Genomic DNA, 21,043 nt, shown 5'->3' with positions numbered 1-21,043 from the left:
CTGCTTCAAAGGAACGGTATTCAGTGTAGGCTTCCTTTATCTTTGCTCTTGCAGTGAAAGGAAAGAACAGCTGCACTCTCTTCCTTAAAGACTTGTAATCATATTTATCATCAGAACTGCGTTTAAGAAGTTCTAGAGGCTGCTGGAGTACATGGAGGGCTCCCCTTAAGCTGGGGACATTGACTGCAGCTTGAAAAGTGCTCAAATTCTGGCAGGATCAAGCTTCAAAAAACATCAAAGGAAAGCCTTTCAAAAGCAGTGCTAATGCAAAGTGTTTGCTGTTCTGCATCATGTCAATGACTGATTTACATTTTAATTTGAAATGTAGTCAGCTCTGTTTGGTGGGGTAAGTTTTTCTTGATAGCAATTCAGTTGTAATTAACTCTGATTTCTTGTATCAGTAATGAAGACTCTTATTTATATGTTCTTTCAAGACCTTCTTGTTTATTTTTCCTTTTTTTGTTTTATCTCCATCATGCTCCTTTCTCTCCTGGACTCCTTTTGGTTGTTAGATGCCATTTGAAACACCCAATTTTGCTGGGTCAAAGAAATGATGCAGGTTTCCCTTCAGTGTCAGAGCTGGAGCTTCAGTAACAGCTAGGTTTGGCAGCTTTCTTGGTCTCTAGTGACCTGGGATTTGATGAGCTCCTGAGTACTCGTTTGGCAGAAAGATGAAAGCTCTGAGTTTAAGATACCTGCAAGCTCGCCTCACACTTCATATGAAAATATAGTCATGAAGGAATATATAGTAGGAATTGTAATACTTCCTACAGTGAGTAATCAGTTAGGTCTTTGTGTGCATCTAATTATCTTCATGAGCAAGAATAGAGCACAGCATGAAAGGAGAGGCTGTACTTTTTGCTTTTATTTTAGCAATGACCACAAAGGGTGCCTATGTCCAAGTCTGTTGCACATCTTAGCCAAATTCGTGAGTTTTCTGTAGGGGAAAGTAGAGGCTTGATTCTGGTTTTGAAATGGGAGCAGACTTGCATACTAGTGGTTCTTCGGAATTAATCTTGAGTTCTACCATTGTGGTAAATAACTGTCTTTGCCTTTTGAATAATTAGTGGTTCCTCAGGTTTAATAAAATGCAAGACTAAAATGGATGAAGTTCTTCCTGAAGCCACTGAACAGTGATGAGAAACTGTTCCCAAACTAGGCCTGTGACTTAGAGGTTACAAGAACAATCTCTCCTTCTAGTCCTATCAGACTCTGCATGTTGTCTCCAGATGAAATGGTCTGATTAGTTGGGCTTTAGTGCTAATTTTATGAAGAGAAGAATGAAAAATACTGCTACCTTGGAGTTGCAGGACAGTGAGTATTGTTGATGAAGGTTCAGTCAAAGACTAAGCTCTAGAAGAGCCAGAAAAGTCTGTTGATCTTTACTTTAGATGATGACAAGTTTAGTGCCAGCAAAGCAGGCAATCTTAGTTTAAGGCAGTTTTGACTCTACTCACGTGTGGTATTTCATCAGACAAAATTAAAGATGGTGTCACGTCTACTCTGCGCCGTTTGGTGGAGAACTGTTGCCAATACACCTCTTCAAAAGTTGTTCTAACTTCTGAAGTTTCTGCTTTCTGAGAGGTTTTGGACTCTTACTAGACCATGTTTGATCTAGTACACCCCTCAGTCTAGAAGCCAAATCAAAATCATCCATTAACTGTAAAGATAGCTGTCAGTTAACAGAGATGCTGTAATTGTTTGCGTGTCTTCATATCCAGATCTGTTGCCTGACTTAGGTCTGTAGTGCTAAATCAACTTAATGTCATTTGTAAAGTGCTGTGAAGAACAATTTTTTTAATCTTGAGTTTACAACTCTTTATCATGTTGGGGTTTTTTTGTTTTGTTTTTTTAATAATCAAGGTGGTGGAAGGGTGCCCTTCTCCAGAGAGGGCTGCCACAGTCCCTTTGAGCTCATCGGTGGGGCATTGTCTGGGAACGTGGCCTTTTATTGCCAAAGGCTGGGGGCAGTGTGCCTGGGCTGCTGTCCTGTCCGGCACCTGACCAAGGCGCTGACCTTGTGTCTCGCAGGGAATGTGACCTTCTGGATTGCCAGCTGTACCTCTTTCCAATTTCAGGATAATGTGAACGTCTTGTCTCTTTTTGTCTTGCTGGCCATGTGTTAACCTGCTTAGTTTGTGAAATCTGAACAGGCCGTGCTTTCGTACCTCTTCTTCACACTTTCCTTCATTCACGAACGCAATCCTAAAAACGTAAGCAATTTCTATAACTTTGTTTTTTAAATGTGCAGCCATTTGAACTGCTTGTGTCATTGTAAGGAGTGTTGCCTTTAGCGTTATAAAGTAGTAGTAAAATATTTTTGTTTTAAAGTCAGCTTTGCTCTCAGGATGTCTTTCTGTGATTGCATGTGAATACCATTTAAAAGGCAATTTCAAAAGCTTCTTGACAAAAATCCCATACAATAGCTTTCATGTATTTTGTAGTTTAATAATAAATGATTTTTCTGTTAGTGTGCTTCAGCAGTTATCACCATTAAAGAAGCACACAATCTTATAATACTGTGATTTTGTACAGTTTTTCAACACTAATTACTAGCTGGTTCCACTAGTTGTTTTCCTGTTTTTTTTCTTTTACAAAGAAAATGAAACTAGAGGGTTTTTTCCTTTCATTGGGTTCTGCTGCACTCAAGCAGCTGCCTTTCCTCATGTCGATAGAAGGTTGCTATAAAGAGGCAGAGCATTAAGCAAATCCAGGATGGATTAGTCAGTGAATTAAATGCTAGAAGCATTATATTATCATCTACTTAAAAATAGATTGCTATTTCAGAACTTCAGTCAAACAGGAATAGCTTATAAATTCTGCTGCACTGACATGATTGTGCCTCCATTCTCAGATTCACTTCTGGATTCCTTTTTGCAATTTTCCTGCAGATTTCTTCAGGGAGGAAACTGAGAAAAGGTAAGGAATTTGCAGCACCTTACCTTTCAATTTTTGGATATTGCTGGGGGTTTGGGTCACGTGATGTGAGCAGGGGTTCTGAAAGTATAGATTTCAAGTGAGTGCTGGCATGGGAGGAAATGGATGTTTGTAGGGAAGGAGAGAATGAAATGTGGATTAAAGATGTTCTAAAATTATTTTATACTCTACTTTAGCGTATCTTGTCTTTTTGCTTTATCAGTGAACCTACACTTTATGAAACCAAGGGATGTAATTTGTGTCTATATAATACCATAGAGTTAGATTTGTTCCTAACTTTCATTCTTGAAACCTTGTCAAAATCTGGTCCTGAAACTTGAAAGTTGTGTGTCTTATTTTGTTAAAATGTTAATGAGCATCATCTGTCTTAGCTTTTGAGATATTTTATAGTCGTCTGTGTGGTAAATTTTATGGTATTTTGTATGGTTGTTCAAAAGCCACATGATATATATTTAGCAGTTCCAAAAATCTTTGGAATAACAGTTCCTTTTCCAGTGGGTTTAATTAGAAAAATTAAATTGAAAGAATGTGTTTTCCTAATTCTGCTGGATATCAGATTTGCTTTACTCTTTCTTAAGGAAGTAACTTTGTATAAGTTTGACAATTGTAATTATAATCTGTGTTCTAAAACCAGATACTTGACTAATCTCAGTAGAAGCAAATAATTAAATATAGCCAAGTTTATTAACGTGAATGTTGTCTCATTCAAGACAGGAAAGCTTTTGCTGTTCAAATGTGATATGCAAAGCAGGATGGTTCTTGGGATTTGGGATAGAGAAACTTTTGGTATTACTCTGATTTTCAGTGGATCAGTGATGGGCTGTGAACTGCTTGGACCTCTGAGCATTCCTCTTCTGCATTTTCCCTGTCAGAGGGGTATTGAGCTGCCAGTGTTTGAGGGCAGGCACAGACTCCTTGCTGGTCCCTGCAGCAGGACAAGAGTCACCTGAATATGCGTTAGGGTACAGGCTCTTCTGCACACACCGCTTTATTTGCTGATGTTGCTTTGAGAGAAAATACAACTTTTCAGGCTCAAAAAACAGTCAAGCTTAAGAACAAAGTTTATTTTAGTGGGATTTATGCCTTTTCAGCTGCAACACTGAAAGCCAGGTTAAAAAATGGAACTCGAGATTTGTGTTACGTCTCGCTTGGCTTAGTATCCCTTGCTTAGCTGAGGGAACCATTCATTCAGCAGTAGGCTGTCTTGAATGTTGCTTATTGTAATTAGACTGTTTCCCTAGATCCTGGTTTCAAAAAACTCGTCCCATATATCTTTTCAAATACCTTTCTGGGAAACAATAACAACTGCTTATCTTCTGCTCAGATTCATTTAAAATTTACTAAATGAATACTCAATCTTCTATTACTGAGTGCTTTTGAGGAGAGCATATATACTGATGCAACTAAACTTACTTCCTTAAAATAGGTTTATTTGTCATCTGATCAGACTTGATTAACCCAACTACAGGAAAAGTTTTCTTTTTAGATTTTGAAATCTTTCCTGAGAATGGTTTTGGGACTGCTTATTAATGAGATCCATTACAGGTTTTGTCTGTCTCGATATTTTAGGCTATTAAATAGGCCTCTTTAAATTCCTGTTTTTTCTTTTTTTCCTCTAAGGCTGAGCTGATTATACAACACAAAATAGAGTTATTTGTAGTTGTTAGGGCCCCTCTAATAAGTAAGTGGGAAACAGTGAAAGAAAACTATGATATACAATACAAAACAGAACATTCTGTGTATCCTTTATATGGAAAAAACATTCTATATTTCTCTTTACATCACTGCAGTAAAATTTTTATTGCAGACCATCTGCTTATCAATGCATATCTGCTTAAATATACAGTCATTTTCTAGAAATAACTAAATAATGACTTCCTTAGTGATTTGAATAGGGACTCAGACAATTCTCTGCTTCTTACTTTTTTTACTATAGCATTCTTTTTCCAGAGAATTTGTTTCACTGAAAGCCTATGAGTCAAATTCATTTCTAGTGAAGTAATTGAATTAGATGTAAATTTTGTCCTATTATTCAAAAGGCTAATAAAGATTTTTATTGTATCTCTGTTCCCTTAGAATACATGTTTAATGAGAGTTATTTTTATCTTGGAAGAATAATTCCATGGCAAATTGACCATTTTGCATTATACCCCAGGAAAGGAATTAAAAGAGACTGGCCAGGTTAAAGTTTTGGGATAGTAAATTGTATTTCAAAATACAGTAAGACTTCAAATTAATTCCTACCATGTATTTCAAAGACCTGGAAAATCAATGGGTTCTGCTAATAAATGCCTTCTTTTGTCTCTTTTTAATGTGAGTTTCTGAGCAATTCAAAGGGTAATTAATTCTGTCTCTAGCTATTTTATCATGCAATGTTGCAAAAGGATAAAAGGCATCCTTTTTTGTTCATATTTTAGTTTCTGCTTCACAGGCCTTAACATACTAGTGTGGTATAGTTTGTATTATGTTGACTGACGTGCATTTATTTTCTCTTTAATAATCCCCATATGGTTTGTGGACTGTGGATCTGATGTTAGATTCTACTAGCTGGGCCATGCCCAATTTATGGAGTTAGTGCAACTGGGACTTCGGGGTTATGTCTCAGTACAGTGGTCTCTGTGCCACCAGTCTTCCTTGTTGCTCTCGTGCAAGAGCTTAGTACAGCCTCTCAGTAGATCACAAGTGGGAGAGTGGAAAGGTGAGTCTGTGCTTACAGCCTCTGCTATCAGTATTTAATTAACTGCCTGTCAGTAGCACAGCAGGCCTGTAAGCTGCAGCTGTGCTGCAGATGCTGGTACAGATACTGCCTTGTGGATGAGGGCCCTTATGCCATCCCAGCCTAATGGGACGTCCCTACCTGTTAAGTGGCTCTCTGTGAGCAAATTGGTAGGACTCCCTGGACATATGACTATCTATTAAAGACCATGAAGAGATATTTTAGTGGTGGATCACAGATTATGGCACATCTGTGAGAGGTTTTCTTCTATTTCTTCTGCCTGTTCTTGGAGAGAAGGAAGTTGGACTAAATAAATGTGGGAGTTTGTATGGATCTAAAATCTACCACCAGTGTGACTTGTGCTGAGTGGGGTCCATCCATGAATGCGGGATTAATCCAAAATATGCAGATGTCAGTCTTTCTGGTGAGTTTGGAGGCACTTGATGAAGTTCTACCTGTAGTGCAGAGGGATAGCATGAGATGTGGGTAATGGGGAGAATGGGGGAATTTCCTCTGATGGGGGGAGAGACTGCAGAAGTTGCAGGGCCCTGTGCACGTATTTCCAACTGCAGGAATGCTCGTAAGAGTATGGAAGCAGATGGGTTATGAAGCAATTGTATAGCAATAAATGCTTATGTCAGTCTTAAACTGACTTATTTTACAAAATGAAACCTCACAGAAATTGAGAAGAAAGGATACTTCTCTTCCTTTTTCATTTGCACAGTTTTTCCTGCTTCTCAATGGGAAATAAAACTAAGATTCTCTCTCCAGCTGCTCATTTTTTACTGAAATAGTGACTGCAATGGTTTGATAGAGACTGTCCTAAAAGGGTGGCCACACTAGCCCTCATAGGGCTCATAACCCCTGTGAGAGAGGCTTGCCCACTCTGATCTTTTTGCAGCAATGCTCATTTCAAATGCTGTGGATCAAATATATCTGTCACGTAGTTACTGAAGTCCAGGCTGGTATTGCTGATGAGTTTGGTCCCACTTTTGCACAAAATAATAGTAGTGATTGAAGCAACAACATTCAGTTCTGTAGAATGGTAAGCAGAATGAGAAACTGTATATTTGCTAAAAATACAATTTTATTGCATCAATTGCGACTTTAGTTTCCTCCTCCTTTTTGATGTTGCTAAAAAATAAACATCCATAGAAACAGGCTCAAAAGTTGCTAAAAGACCTGAATTTCCTAGTCAATCCATGTGTAGAAGACAGTTTTGTTTAGGGAGGAACTTTGCAGGATTTGCATATGCAGAAAATCTGAATTGCTTATGGCTTCAGTTGATGATCCAGATGTTATAAGTCACCTGGGCATACATTTTGAGTGGTCAGGGTTTTCTCCAGCCAAGACAGGGTCCTGGGAATATACATTCTCTTGTAATGATTTTTGTTTGTTTGTTTTGCAGTTGGTGGGTGACTGTAACGGCTAAAGGGAATATTCTTGTCTGTATTTTCTTTATGCACTTCCCTTCTGACCTGATCAGCATGGAGGGAAGCTAACTTAAAAAAATGAAATGAAGGCCTGAACCCACACTCTCCAAATTAATGACATAATTCCTGCCAGATTCACTGGAATTTGGATCTAACCAAAACACTTTCTGACGAGCAGCTTGGATGTTTATTGGTATCTTTTGGAAGGTTCGACATCTGCAAAACAAATACCCTGTGCTGTTAAAATTTCTATGGCACAGAAGTGCTTCTCAGAAAAATGTGTCTCTGCGTTTTTCACCATTCATTTTAAGAGCAAATAGGTAAAACTAACAGAGTAGGTGTGTTTGAAAAATCATGTAATATTTCTCTTGGTGGTGTCTTTCTAATTTTCATAGCAGAAGAGTCACATTAACATTTAAAAAGCAAAGCTCTGACAATTATTATTCGGTAGGGAAATTCAATTGCACGTGAGGTTCATTGATCCCTGTGCAGATGTTGCTGGAGCAGCAATTTTGAACATTTGCATATCCACTGTTGAGCTGCTGCCTTTAGGCATATAGCAGGGCATCCTGGGCTGAGGAGATGAATAAATGAATGAGATTTCTAGACCCCGTGTGCCGCATATGACTTTAGGTAGCTTGGGCAAAGCCTCATGTGCTGAGTCACGGCTGAACTACGCATCCCCAGTGGCTTGGTTAAAGCCTTTCGTGCCATCGGTTAGTCACGCTAACATCTGCTCCAGAGAGGTCACGCACCCCGACATGATCAGCGTAATCAAGGTGAGGCTTCCTAGTTTGGCTTCAGTTATGCAAGTGGATAATTGTGTCTAGCGTATTGCTGCTGTTTTATACAGTTGATGTTTTTGTTTGGTAGCTGGACTGACTTTTCTTCGTGTGCATATATATCCTTAAGATGCTGCTTCCTAAATGGGGAAAGCTTTGAATTTGACATTTTGAATGAGTTGGCTGGCATGGGGTGGCAGAACAGGACTGGTTCATCTCCACTGGTCACTGGACAGAATCAGTGCTGGAAGCCAGTGAGCTCTCCAAGCCCTGCGAATGTCTTGGGTCTGACAGAAAAGGACTGTCCCTCTAAGTCACGACAGAGCTCTGCAGCAGCCCTGCAGCTGCTCCTGCAACATCAGGAATAGTCTGCAAGCTCCCTTCATGGGCAAGACTGTTAACACCTATTGCCAAAAGTCTGCCTCCCACATCAGTCCTCAATATTCACTGCATGTTGCACTGAGTTTGCTAATAGCTGTTCTTGTGCGTGAATTAGATCAAGTGCTGTAACACGATGGATGTAGTTTCTCTTTCCTATCAAATCAAGATGATGTAATTATTTCAGCTGCTGAAAGTCAAGATGAATTTTGCAGTCTGCTTTAACTCAGATCGTGCCAAAAATCTTCCAAGGTTAGGAGGCGGGGGGAAATCACTGAAGCACTATTAAGTATTCATGAGATCATGCAAAACACATTACAGAGTTAACTATTGTTATTTGATGATATTTTGCACAATTGTGTGCAAGTAGATGAAAAAAATTCCAGAATCTTAATTATCTTTGCTTCATTCTTTAGCAGTCTGTTTCCCTGCATTGTAGTGATGCAGCAAATAGATCAGAGCAAAATTTCTTTCCAGTTCTGAAACATATTTGCACTTATTCAGGATGAAATTCATTCACTTCGCAGAGAGCCAAAACCAGATGCGTTTACCCACTCAAACCACAAATGGGTCTTTCAGGACATGAAGGCTTTGCAGCAGTTCTCTGCGCACAATGAATCACTGCATTCACAGCAGCAGCGTTTCAGCAGGGCAAGTTCGCCCAGCCTGAGCTCTGAGCTGTAAGTCAGACGTGTTACCCTCCGCTGCTTTCCGCAGCGTGACTGGTGCTGGGGGGGGCTGCAGGGAAAGTTTGTTGCACAAACCCACAAAGCAGTGGGTGCTGAAGGTACCGACGCCATGACCCATGGATTTTGAAAGCGTGAGGCCACTCTGTACCCTAAAGCTCAGGAATTTTAGGTACAACCTCTTTTTCATTCCCTGTTTCTGGACTTGGGAGCAGAGAAAGAGCTTGTCCAGGGCACTAGCAGTGCTGGGAGCAGGAAGTCAAAGTGCAAGTTTGTAAGTCGAGTAGCCTGCAAGGGGGCAGGAAGGCCAAGGCCCCAAGAGGCTGTGGCTTTCAAGCTAGTTTTTGCATGGAAGCCATTTGAAAGGTGTTTGTGCCCTGTGTCATCAAATAGCATGCAGTGGGAAAGATAATAAAGTCCATGGTCTTTCATTATTTTGTTAGTGTTGCTATTCACTCTGTTGTCTCAAAGGTGCTGTTGTGTCCGTGGTGTGTATGCCTAAGATGTGCCTAGGAGATGAGATTTCTTTGATTTTGTTGCAGCTGATGGGCTGGCACAGTTTGCCACGGTGACTTTGGAGTTACCCTGTGTAAACAGGTTGTTGTGTGTCAGCACTGGGAAGCTCTTGGAGGAGGCCGAGGTGACAACTCTCTAGGTACTGTGTCCAGCTGTTGGAAGATCTGCTTAAAAGTTAATGGTATAATGTGACCTGTACATAGTTGCTTATACGTCGGTGCCTTCATGTCTTGTTCCAATCTAAAACACATTGAATGAGGTAATGAAAAGAGTGCTGTGACTGTGATGTACGTTATAGTCATTGTGTTATAACACAATATTGTGGCTTATATGTTGTATTTAACAAATAGGCTTTCATTTAAGTGGAAAAGTAAATAGAGCTTATGTTCATTCTGCTATAAAGGGGCTGTCTCCCCTTTCATCAGCTTAATCAAATCTTATTTGCATCTGGTAAAATACCTGTGTGGGTGTACCTTCATGTGTGGGTGTACCTTCATGTTTTTAAAAGTGTATAGTGTTGTTTTAAATTGCCTTAGCCAGATCTGCTGTGTATGTTAATCTTCCATCTGTGGAAAATCAAAGGTATTTATAAGGTGGTTATTTATAAGGTAATTATGTTGATCATGTCTGGTTTTGATCAAACAATAATTAGCAGAGTGATAGCTTTGTGCTATGCTAAGAAACAGTAATAATTCTGGGATGTAGTCGGTGGCATGTAGACATGGGCAGAAAGAACTAGTTGCTCCTGGAGGCTCTCCACAGTCACTGCTGAGCTCTGCTAGTATTTCCTCCTACGTCAGTATGGAACGTAAAGAAATCTGAATTCAGTCTGTAGCTGTGCTGTATTGTGTGTGTTGAATTTTATTTAACTACTCATACGAAGCTCTGAAGTGTTTATCTTACGTAGTCACGCTGCTTCCTGGCATTTGCAGAAATAACACTGAAAAGTGCTTTTTATTCAAATCAAAAAAATGTGCTCAGGACAAACATTGATTTTCTTTGGCCACAGCAGCCGCCGTGCACTGAACCAATATTACTTGAGTAAAGGTACTGAAGTGGGGCTATTCCTTTCCCTGTATAAATGAACGTGCTATGTGCCTGCACAGGAGAGCTGTTGTGGTGTGTTTGCTCACAGACACAGGTCTTGTGGGCTCTGCTGGGCTCTCACCTTTTATAAAAGGTAGACCTTCTAAACATACAAATATACTAGAGTGCTCCTATTTTTTTGCAATAACTGAACTTTCAACTCTATAGATGAAAAGAAGGATCAATATTTTCTTACTAATTGCTTAAAAGAAAAAAAGCTGTGCTACTTTAAATTCAGTTCAGTTCCACAGTTGGCTCGCAGTAAATATACTGCAGTACGAAAGAGCCTAGCCATCCTACAGGAGCAATCAAACAAATCGAGCTAATCCCCTCCCTAAGGAAATACTGCCAAAATCCTGCTCTCCTCAAACTAGACAGCAGAGGGGCCGAAAAGGAGAGACTGGTGAATTTATTGCAACGTCCAATAGCATCCTCATTAAAAACTTCTACTCTGAAGAGTCGTAGAGTAGGCGGGTGTCCTGTGTGAGTTCTTTCCCATTCATTGGAACAGGAACTGCTCCAATTTCAGGGAGGGGAAAGAAAAAAACCAAATTAGTATACTTAAAGAGAGGCTGCATAAAAGTGACCTGATTTGCAAAGCGCAATGCTTTTAGGGCTGCCTGTTCTAGCTGACTGTAGATTTCTGAGTGTTGTATTCAAAGCTCCTTAAAATGAGGTCACTTCTATTTACCTGCCAAGATGGGAATCTAGGAAACAAAGTTTGTATGTCTGGTGATCTCTCCTTTGGTTTTCTGCTTTTTCCATCCATTTTAAATTTCCTCAAATCTGTGATGTAGGGCTTAAACTGAGCCTTCAGCTGAAGGCTGAGGGTATTTAGTGCTTCTTAGAACAGGGCCAGGACATCAGTACCTGGAAATATTTCAATAACAAGGTCAAATGAGAACAATGCTGGCTTAGGACGTCTGTCTTGCGGTGGTTTTTGTAGTGTGTTTTTTGTTTGTCGTCCTTGTTACTGTTTTTTAAAATGATAAATAATTTAGGTAGTTATTATATTCTCCCAAGGTTTTTCAGATCACCAGTCAGCCGGACTGGGGACAAACAAATCATTTTTCTTCATGGTATTTGGATGACTTCTGATTTTCTTAGTGTCTCTCCCTTCTCTCTTAGGTTTATTGTTTCCTTTTATAAAAAGTGCCCTTTTGTATGATATTGGGGTGCATTTTACTGGTTTAAATAACAGGAAGGAACCGAGGCCATAAATAGACGGTATATATTCTGCTGGCTCCAGGAATACTGGAATAGCTCATCTTAAAAGACAGGGAAAGCCTAGCCGGTTGGCTAAATGCCAGGAGATTGCAGGGCTGACAATTAGCAGGAAGCCTGAAAGGGAGATTAATTGTAGGCTGTGCTCTAAAACTGAGCCCGCTGGACTCCAGTAAAAATTTGGCAGGAGGAGGTTGTGGAAGAGCCGTGCGCTAAGGTCTTAATGCAATTTTGCCTTTCTGTGGGCTCCTCTGTCCCCACAAGGTCCTGGCATTTTCCTGTGATATTTCTGTCTCTGCGAGGCTGAACTTTGACATACGCTGTGTTAGCCGGCTTCTCTTTGCCCTTAGTGAGTGTATCCAGGAGGGAATTACATAGGTCTGTTTGAAAGAAATCCTCCTTATGCAGGCAGCCCTTTCGTACAGCTAATTAACCGCAAAGGCCCAGATAATTCTTGCAGAAGGTGGTCTTTAGTTGTGTGACTTCTCCCTCTGTTAATAACACGCATGCACAAATTTGGTTTATCATTTCACCTAGGATTCTGAATAGACTGACTTTCATGATACTTTGCTATCCAGAGCATCCGGGTTTTTTTGAATTAGTAGTAGTTTTGTGTTTGTCCTGCAAGGGCAAAAGGAGCTAATTGTACGTGCCTGCCACTCTTGAGCAGTCAGGCCACTTGGTCAGAATATAGCTGTGAACTATAACTGTTCTTTGGTAAAGTGATGTTACTGCCCATCAAAATATACTTAAATAATAGTTTGTAGCTTGTACATGGCACTTGACATTGCTGTCACGGCCCGAAAGGAGTCGTTCAGGACGACCTCCCTCCCCTTGGGGCCAAACGACCAAGTTCGTGATGCCCTTGGACTGAATTAAGGTGAAACGACACCAGCCAACCGGTTTTAAGATTTATTAACACAAAGATAAGGCATGTGGTCAAATAGGATAATTCAATGGCGAATACTGCAACTAGCTAGACAAAACAGATCTTACCAACATTCAACAAAAGAGAGGGGGAAAGAGAGAGAGAGAGAGAGAAAGATATCACCACCCGTGGATCCAGCGGCGTCCTGCTGGTCCTCTTCCTTTGGGAGTCTCGGCAGTGGGGGGGCTCCCGTCTGGTGGTAGGTGGGTCCTCTTCACCCTGGGTGTAAGTTTTGGTGGTGCGCGTGCAGTAATTACAACTCGAGTTGGGTCCGACCCTAGGTTAGCTCGGAATGACACACGTGCAGTGGTTACAGCTCGAGCTGGGTACCTCCAAAGAGGGACCCTGAACAAAGAGATCCCTGGGCAATTATAGCTTTTTCAAATTAAGTTTCCCACCCCCCCACGTGGTAGTTCAGACCAATAGTAATTTTTGAGTCTGGGGTCTCCTGCTCCTTATTGGATCTCATCGTTGTTCCTAGGCAGGCTGTTTCTTTTCTCCCTTATCTTTTCTGTTGCAGTTTCTGCCGACAGGTGTGTCTTCCATCCTACAGGTGTGTCTTCCTTCCTCGGGTCCCACCATCATCTCTCAAGGTCTTGACAAAGAGGTGGTAACTCCAGCAATTAGCACTGTTTCAGCAGTGCACAGGAATGCAAATTGCTGGTAACTCCCTTATCGTTCCTGCCTGCACCAGCTCTGGGGCCCTTTCTCACCAAACTAGGGAGTGCGGCCTAAGGCTTCAGCAAATTTAGCCACTCATGCCAAGCAAGTTTTATAGAAGTTGTGCTAAAAACGGATCCCAAAGTCTCTGCCCGACTGTGGTCTCGTTCAGTGCAGGCTCGGTGTGTCCCGGGTGGTCGCAGGGAGACCATCTCGGGGGTCGCAGCAGCCCAGTCCTGTTTCCACCAGGGACAGATGGCTTGTTCGGGGTTATGGCCTGCCTGCACCCCATGCACCATGAAATGTTTAAGGCAAAAAATTCATTCATCTGTCCACCACACCACCCCGTGACTTAAACATTGATTGGTACGTTTCCTTCCTGAAGTCTTCATGGCCTTCATCCACAGTGGTGATATGAGATAGAGAGAGAGATATCAGAAAGAAGTATAGAAAGGGCAGAACAAGTCATGGGAAGAGTAAAAGGAACAATACAGGTTCAGGTAAAAGGTGCTTAACAGTGGTTACACAGAGGTGTTGCCCAATGCAAGCTCATGCTTTAACAATTTTAGCAACTTTTAACTTCACAGAACACACATCAGAATTGAGTTAACGAAGGTAAGTGATTGTTACAACAGGTATAACAGCTGGCAAATGCGGTATGGATGTCAATATGCAATTTCCTCCTTCAGGGTAAACTGGGAATGGGTTTAAATGATGGGTACTGTGGTTGGCTGTGGCCGATAGATGGCACGGATTTTCTTTATGCCGTCGGGTGAGGTGGTAGGAACAAATTGCATGTCGGATTAATTGAACAAAGCAAGGAATTGTACAAGGTAAAAACATTAAAGCGGCAACTGCACCTAACAAATACAATATTAACTGTTTCACCCACGGTGCCCCCGGTAACCAGGACCACAAATTGCCACTCCAGCCGTTCCAGGTTTGGACGGGGACATGGGCTATTTTTCTGATATCTTTGGTTAACTGGAGAACTACCTCACCTACATCATCTATTTCTAAACAACAGTTGGAAATATTTAATTTCCCACACACCTCTCCCTCTTCAGCTAACAGATAGTCTAAAACCATGTGGTGCTGAAGGATTGCCGTGCGCATCTGTTGGGACTGCAGAGTTAAAAGATCTTTTGCATCAGCGGTTTTGTTGGTAATAATTTCTAGAGCCACTTTTAGGTTGTAAATTGGTTCTCTTGCCCCTGATATTAGTTCATTAGGATTCCAGGTTGCAGGCCCGTAATGTTGAACTATTCGTTCAGGAGGCCACTCATTATTTCCCCATTTTTGCGTCTCACCCAAATCTACCTTAATGGATCGCGTCTTACGGGCAACCCTTCTGTCTCCGAGGTTATCATATACTTTTATGCCTAACCAAGGTCCGCCTGTTTCTGGTAAAAGGAAAAACAAAGGTCTGACAATCCCTGTATAACAAATTCCCGACCACCCCGCGGGTAAAAATTTATATGCTGTGTGTCTGCAGATCCAATAATGCCCCTTCTTAGCTCCAATGCCCTGAGCAAATGGCCCGTTTATCCCTGGTGGGAATTGAAAGTAAGTTGTGTCTCTGTCGCCCAGAGGGCTGAAAAATGTGGTTGCCCCATCACCTATTTGGCCGGTATAATACCAAGCCCCAGAAGTGCCTTCCCATTTGCAGGTTTGCTTGTAAGGGGGATAATTGGGTCGTTGGAGAGTTAAAGTTTTGTTTTTGTTTGACCAGTATCCCTCAAGTCCCCGATGACACCCCGTTTCATTGAGCCACATCCATAGGTGGAGATTCCTGTTTTTGTCGAGCGGCTTATGAGTGAGCGTCCATCGACATTTACTTTCCCCCACTTCGATCCCTCCCTCCTGGGTACGATTTAAACAATATTGCTCCATGGCTGGAAACTGAATTGGCCAGGTCCCACTGTCGTCCCACATGTCGTCCACGGTTTCGCTGTAATTGCTTACGATCTGGTCTGGGGTGAGGGATGTGGACGTCCACGGCCAGCTTGATAACCCTAGCGGTCCTCCGCAAACCCAGCAGTGGCTTAAATTGAAAGTTTGGCTTACTGCTTTCACCAGCAACATGAACTCGTTGTTCTCGAAGAGATTAAATGAGTTGGGGGAAGGTAGAGGGAGTGGTCGTTCATTGCCCTCGTGGATGCATCCTTGAATCAGGATGGTCCAGAGCAGTAGGTGCATCTTGGTCAGACCACCACCCTTGAAAACATAAATAAGAACAAACTCGCTCCTCAGGTCAGAAGGAGGCAATAATCCATTTTGTGTGAATCTTGTGGGTTTTCCCACTAGCATCTTTTGCTCTCCAAGTATATTTATTATTCTATTAACCTCCCAGCAGTTTTGCTCCCAAAAAGGAAGCCATTCCGGGCAGCCTTTGAACACCATATATGAGTCCATGTAGATGTGTACAGGGGAGGTAGCCTGGCCTTTGCATTGGAATACGCTCCACACTGCAGCCAGCTCTCCCACCTGCGCACTGCCCTCTCCCTCTGTAATGATCTGCTCCTTAGTCCCAACTTGCAGTGCCACAGCCTGGTATCTCCAGGTTTTCCCTTTCTGCTTTGAGGAAGCATTTAGGATCTGATTGGAAAATGGGGGAGCTACTAGAATTACAGAGGGGAGTTGGGGGGTTTCTTTATTCAAGTCTGCCTCATCTTGTATATTTAAAACTTTAGCAGCTCCCTCTGTTACGGAGAAGATTTTGCAATAGTGCTGTATTTGTGTGTACCATTTTCGTACAGAGGCTCTCTGAGCCACCCCGTCAGGGGGCGGGGTCCCTGCCAGGACCGCTTTGGTCACCTTAAACGGACCTTGGAGAACTATGGGTTGCTTTCGAATAGTTCGTTCAGCCTCCCTTAGGGTGAGGCTGACTACAAACATCCCCTTCTCCCACGTAGTGTACTGTTTTTCAGCGTCATATAATGGCCTGGCAATAATTGAAAAATCAGGAATGTGCTTCCTCCAAAATACGAGCAGCCCTAGAGCATGTTGCAGGTCCTTTTTGGACTCCAGCATTTTAATTGAGTCTAATGAGGACAGGGTATCCGGGGGAATGCAGGTCATCCCCCCCCTCCACCAGATTCCCCAAAATTTTACTTCACTGGAGGGAGTTTGGATCTTTTCAGACGGAATTGTCAGCCCTGTCTGCTCTAGGTGAGCAATAATGTTGCACTGTGTTCTCTCAACGTCCTCTACCTGGCTCCCTCCCATGAGCACGCCGTCTGTGTATTGATAAATTTTGACTCCCACCTGTATGGGGACAGTTTCGAGCTCTTGTGCTAGCGTAGGGGGATGCTTGTACCTCGGAGGTAGTTGAGTGAACTTGTATTGCTGTCTCTCCCACGTGAAGGCAAAATGCTCTTGGTCCTCAGGCTGCAAAGGGACCATAAAAAACATGTATTTGACATCGATTGTTGCCATCACGGGGTGGGACTTCTCCTGGATAGTCGCTATTAATTCAGCAATATTTGGCACAGCAGCCGTCAGTGGGCCTGTATTGTTATTCAGATGCCGATAATCAATTGTCAATCTCCACTTTCTGTTTGGTTTACAGACTGGCCACACAGGGGAGTTACAGGGTGAGTGAGTGGGAATAATTATCTCCTGTTCTCGTAATTCAGTTATTACAGGGGCAATCCCCTCCCTTGCTCCTAATGGCAGAGCATAGGGTTTGACATTGATTATTTTTGAAGGAGGAAGTGCGGGTGCTGACTGAAGCAGCCTCGTCGAGGCTACAGGGAGTCCAAACGTCCACTCTTTTCCTCCCAAGTCTACCCAGGTACGGCCTTTTAGTAGGTCAAGTCCCATAATATTTGTTGGCAAATCTCCTAGTATCATTGTGGTTTCAACTGGAGATTCATCACCTGGCAGCCAGCATTTAATTCAGGCTGTCGGTTGTGGTTTAGAATTACCAAAAACATCAGTGACCCAGATTGGTTTCTTATCGGCCACTATTCCATTGTTATCAGCAATATCCTTCCGAAGAGCTGATATCTGGGCCCCAGTGTCTACTAAGAAAGTAACTGGAGTTTTAAAGGGCCCTAGTGGGAAAGTTATCAACAAGTCTCCTCTGCTGTTTTCTGTGAGCCTCCTTAAGTGGACCCACTGGCCGTTCCCCGGCTCACTTAAAAGGGACAGCTTGGGGGGTTTTCCCGACTCCGGGCTTTTAAAATCAATCAGATCAGTTTCCTGGGGTGCAGACGGGGTTACTACTCTAGGTTCTTGGGATAAGGGAGCAGGATCTTTGGGATTTGAGGAAGATGGGGTTCCCCTTATCCTGTCCCAACTTCTTACCAAACTTTCCAGGTTGGGAGTTGGTAACCTATCCATGACTTCTCTGGGAATTCCCTTTGAAATGCCTTCTGCCCACAATAATTGTCTCCTGCTACCCGACACCCGTACCGGTTTCCCAGGATGTGGGGGTCGCGGCGATTTATGTTGCCTCCCACCTTCCTCAACTCTTCTTATTTCTGCTTTATGCTTCGTTTCCCCCTGGCCAGTGAACCCCATACGCCTTCCGTAATTAATTAGTTCCTGTGCCACTTCCCCCCAAGTCATGTCAGGGGAGCCTCCCCTTCCCCTCGGTCGGAGAGCTCGTAATCGGTCTTGCAGCTGAACAGCATATAGCTTTAAAGCATCAGGAAGTCCCCTGATCAGAGGATGTAACCTCTCGGGGTCTGCCACACACTGCATGGGGGAGGGCTGCTGCGGAAGCAGCAAACGGTCATGCATCAATTGGAGGCAAGCAGTTTTCTGCACGCTTTCCAAAATGTGGCCCGCTGTGGGTGTTTTAATAGAAAAAGGGTCTCCTCTTTCCATTGGGTCTAATCCTCCTGCCCAGTAGGCTACCCTCTGGGTCAAGGACCATGGTTCCCTATTATCATTTGTGGTTAGGAAGACCCCGGGTCCCCAATATCCTCTAGCCTCATCTTCACTCAGCAGAATGCGATCCCCCCCAGTGAGGGAGACTCTCCACACATACTCAGTTTCAGTTTCCCAGGAGCCCCGGGAGTATTTTTCCTGTATTTTAGCCAAGTCCTGAGGGGAATAGGGGATAATACGCGTGGTATGTTGTTGAATACCCCCTTGACCATTATCAATGGTGTCAGTTTTAATCAAGGGTCTCATTACTACGTTCCCATCTCCAGGATAAAAGAGGTTCCTGCTCTCTTCTAATTCTTTAATTGGATATATGGATTTTAGATCAGATGCCTGTTTTCCGTCTAGTTTTGCCAAATTCGAGAATCCCAGTTCACTATCATCAAACCCCCGCCTGTTTTCTTCCAGTTCAGACGGCAGGATTCTCTCTCGGTCTAATGAGTCCGATAAGATTGTTTGAAGCCGCTGAGTATGGTTGCGCTCAGCAGCGAGTTGACTTTGCAAGTTTCTCACCTGTTCTTGCAAAGACTCAATTGTCTCTTTGTCTCGACTCTGCGAGTTTCTTATCTGTTCTTGCAAGGACTCAATTGTCTCTTTATCACCTTGCCTCTCCCTCTGGGCAGCAATTAGTGCCGCCCCTAAAACAGCACAAACTGTTGCTTTTCCTTTCCAGGTTTGTAGTTTTCGTTCCTTTGCCAAAAGAGTGATCCTATCTGCCACCGCCTTTGAGTCATGCCAATTGTTTTGGGCCCAAGCCATGCCAGGAAGAGAGGGCAGGGCTTTATAGCCCTTCAATTTTTCAAAGAGAGGATTATCCTCCATTGTCGGATCCTCAAATCGATCCCAACAACAACTATCACACAACACAAAAGGAGACTACTCCAAATTATTCAGCCTACTGTGGGTTCACGTACCCAGTGTGGATCTTTACAACAAGATCCTCTGTCCCCGCTCCTGGCAGGCACTTCCCAAGGAAGGGGCCACGCTAAGGGCCCTGCTCCCTTCTGGTAGGTTCAGTATCTCAAGGGCATCCTGCCGACTACGCCAATTATGTCGCGGCCCGAAAGGAGTCGTTCAGGACGACCTCCCTCCCCTTGGGACCAAACGACCAAGTTCGTGATGCCCTTGGACTGAATTAAGGTGAAACGACACCAGCCAACCGGTTTTAAGATTTATTAACACAAAGATAAGGCATGTGGTCAAATAGGATAATTCAATGGCGAATACTGCAACTAGCTAGACAAAACAGATCTTACCAACATTCAACAAAAGAGAGGGGGAAAGAGAGAGAGAGAGAGAGAGAAAGATATCACCACCCGTGGATCCAGCGGCGTCCTGCTGGTCCTCTTCCTTTGGGAGTCTCGGCAGTGGGGGGGCTCCCGTCTGGTGGTAGGTGGGTCCTCTTCACCCTGGGTGTAAGTTTTGGTGGTGCGCGTGCAGTAATTACAACTCGAGTTGGGTCCGACCCTAGGTTAGCTCGGAATGACACACGTGCAGTGGTTACAGCTCGAGCTGGGTACCTCCAAAGAGGGACCCTGAACAAAGAGATCCCTGGGCAATTATAGCTTTTTCAAATTAAGTTTCCCACCCCCCCACGTGGTAGTTCAGACCAATAGTAATTTTTGAGTCTGGGGTCTCCTGCTCCTTATTGGATCTCATCGTTGTTCCTAGGCAGGCTGTTTCTTTTCTCCCTTATCTTTTCTGTTGCAGTTTCTGCCGACAGGTGTGTCTTCCATCCTACAGGTGTGTCTTCCTTCCTCGGGTCCCACCATCATCTCTCAAGGTCTTGACAAAGAGGTGGTAACTCCAGCAATTAGCACTGTTTCAGCAGTGCACAGGAATGCAAATTGCTGGTAACTCCCTTATCGTTCCTGCCTGCACCAGCTCTGGGGCCCTTTCTCACCAAACTAGGGAGTGCGGCCTAAGGCTTCAGCAAATTTAGCCACTCATGCCAAGCAAGTTTTATAGAAGTTGTGCTAAAAACGGATCCCAAAGTCTCTGCCCGACTGTGGTCTCGTTCAGTGCAGGCTCGGTGTGTCCCGGGTGGTCGCAGGGAGACCATCTCGGGGGTCGCAGCAGCCCAGTCCTGTTTCCGCCAGGGACAGATGGCTTGTTCGGGGTTATGGCCTGCCTGCACCCCATGCACCAAGAAATGTTTAAGGCAAAAAATTCATTCATCTGTCCGCCACAATTGCTCACAGAGTTTTCCAGGTCTTTCATATGGACAAACTCAGCTGATGTGGTTTTCCTCAAAATTAAACAGCAGTACAGGATCAGAATTCAGACTTTCTAGTATGTCAGCCACTGTGGTGTCTAGTAAACTAGGGGTTTCCAACAGCCCTGGTCTCACAGGCTGTTGTCTCTGTAAAAATTGATTGTGATACACAGTCGTGGTTCATATAACATGTTTTTATTATCTAAAACACCTGAAAATCGTGAAATTAAACTGTTTAAAAGATGTCTCTGAAACAACTACAGGCCAGAACTTAGGAATTCCTGCAAGAAACTGCCCTTTCCCCAGATGGAAAAAGGAAAACAAATACGGACTGTTAGGTTTAGTTTAGTTTAGTTTTCCTCCCACCCCCCCAGGTATGTGTTTATTCCGTGGTATCAAACAATGACATTGGAGGGAACATTTGGTGCTAAGTGAGGCCGGGTTAATGGGAGAATCCTGAAGACTCGGAAGTTCGGTTTCCACTCAGTCTCTCTAGTAATATTTTCAGGATTCAGGCAATAATTGTTGCATATATATAGTATTTCTCAGCGTTTTGACTCTATTTAGATCCAGAGAATAAAATATG

General features: G+C 43.1%; 1 protein-coding gene across 1 annotated transcript in view; it reads left to right on the top strand.

Annotated features, from left to right (window-relative positions):
* Positions 1-2,111: 2,111 nt before the first annotated feature.
* The window catches only part of LOC112983997 (serine/threonine-protein kinase NIM1), a 29,781-nt gene continuing 10,849 nt past the window's right edge, over positions 2,112-21,043 (top strand). Inside the window, exons 1-2 of the mRNA XM_064500628.1 lie at positions 2,112-2,213; positions 2,855-2,919. The gene's annotated coding sequence lies outside the window, so the exon portion shown is untranslated. The remainder of the gene's footprint in view (positions 2,214-2,854; positions 2,920-21,043) is intronic.

Source organism: Dromaius novaehollandiae, chromosome W, assembly GCF_036370855.1.
Source record: "Dromaius novaehollandiae isolate bDroNov1 chromosome W, bDroNov1.hap1, whole genome shotgun sequence".
In the NCBI taxonomy this organism is placed as follows: Eukaryota; Metazoa; Chordata; class Aves; order Casuariiformes; family Dromaiidae; genus Dromaius; species Dromaius novaehollandiae.
Note: the sequence above shows the minus strand (reverse complement) of the source record. Positions and strands in the feature narration are given on the sequence as shown.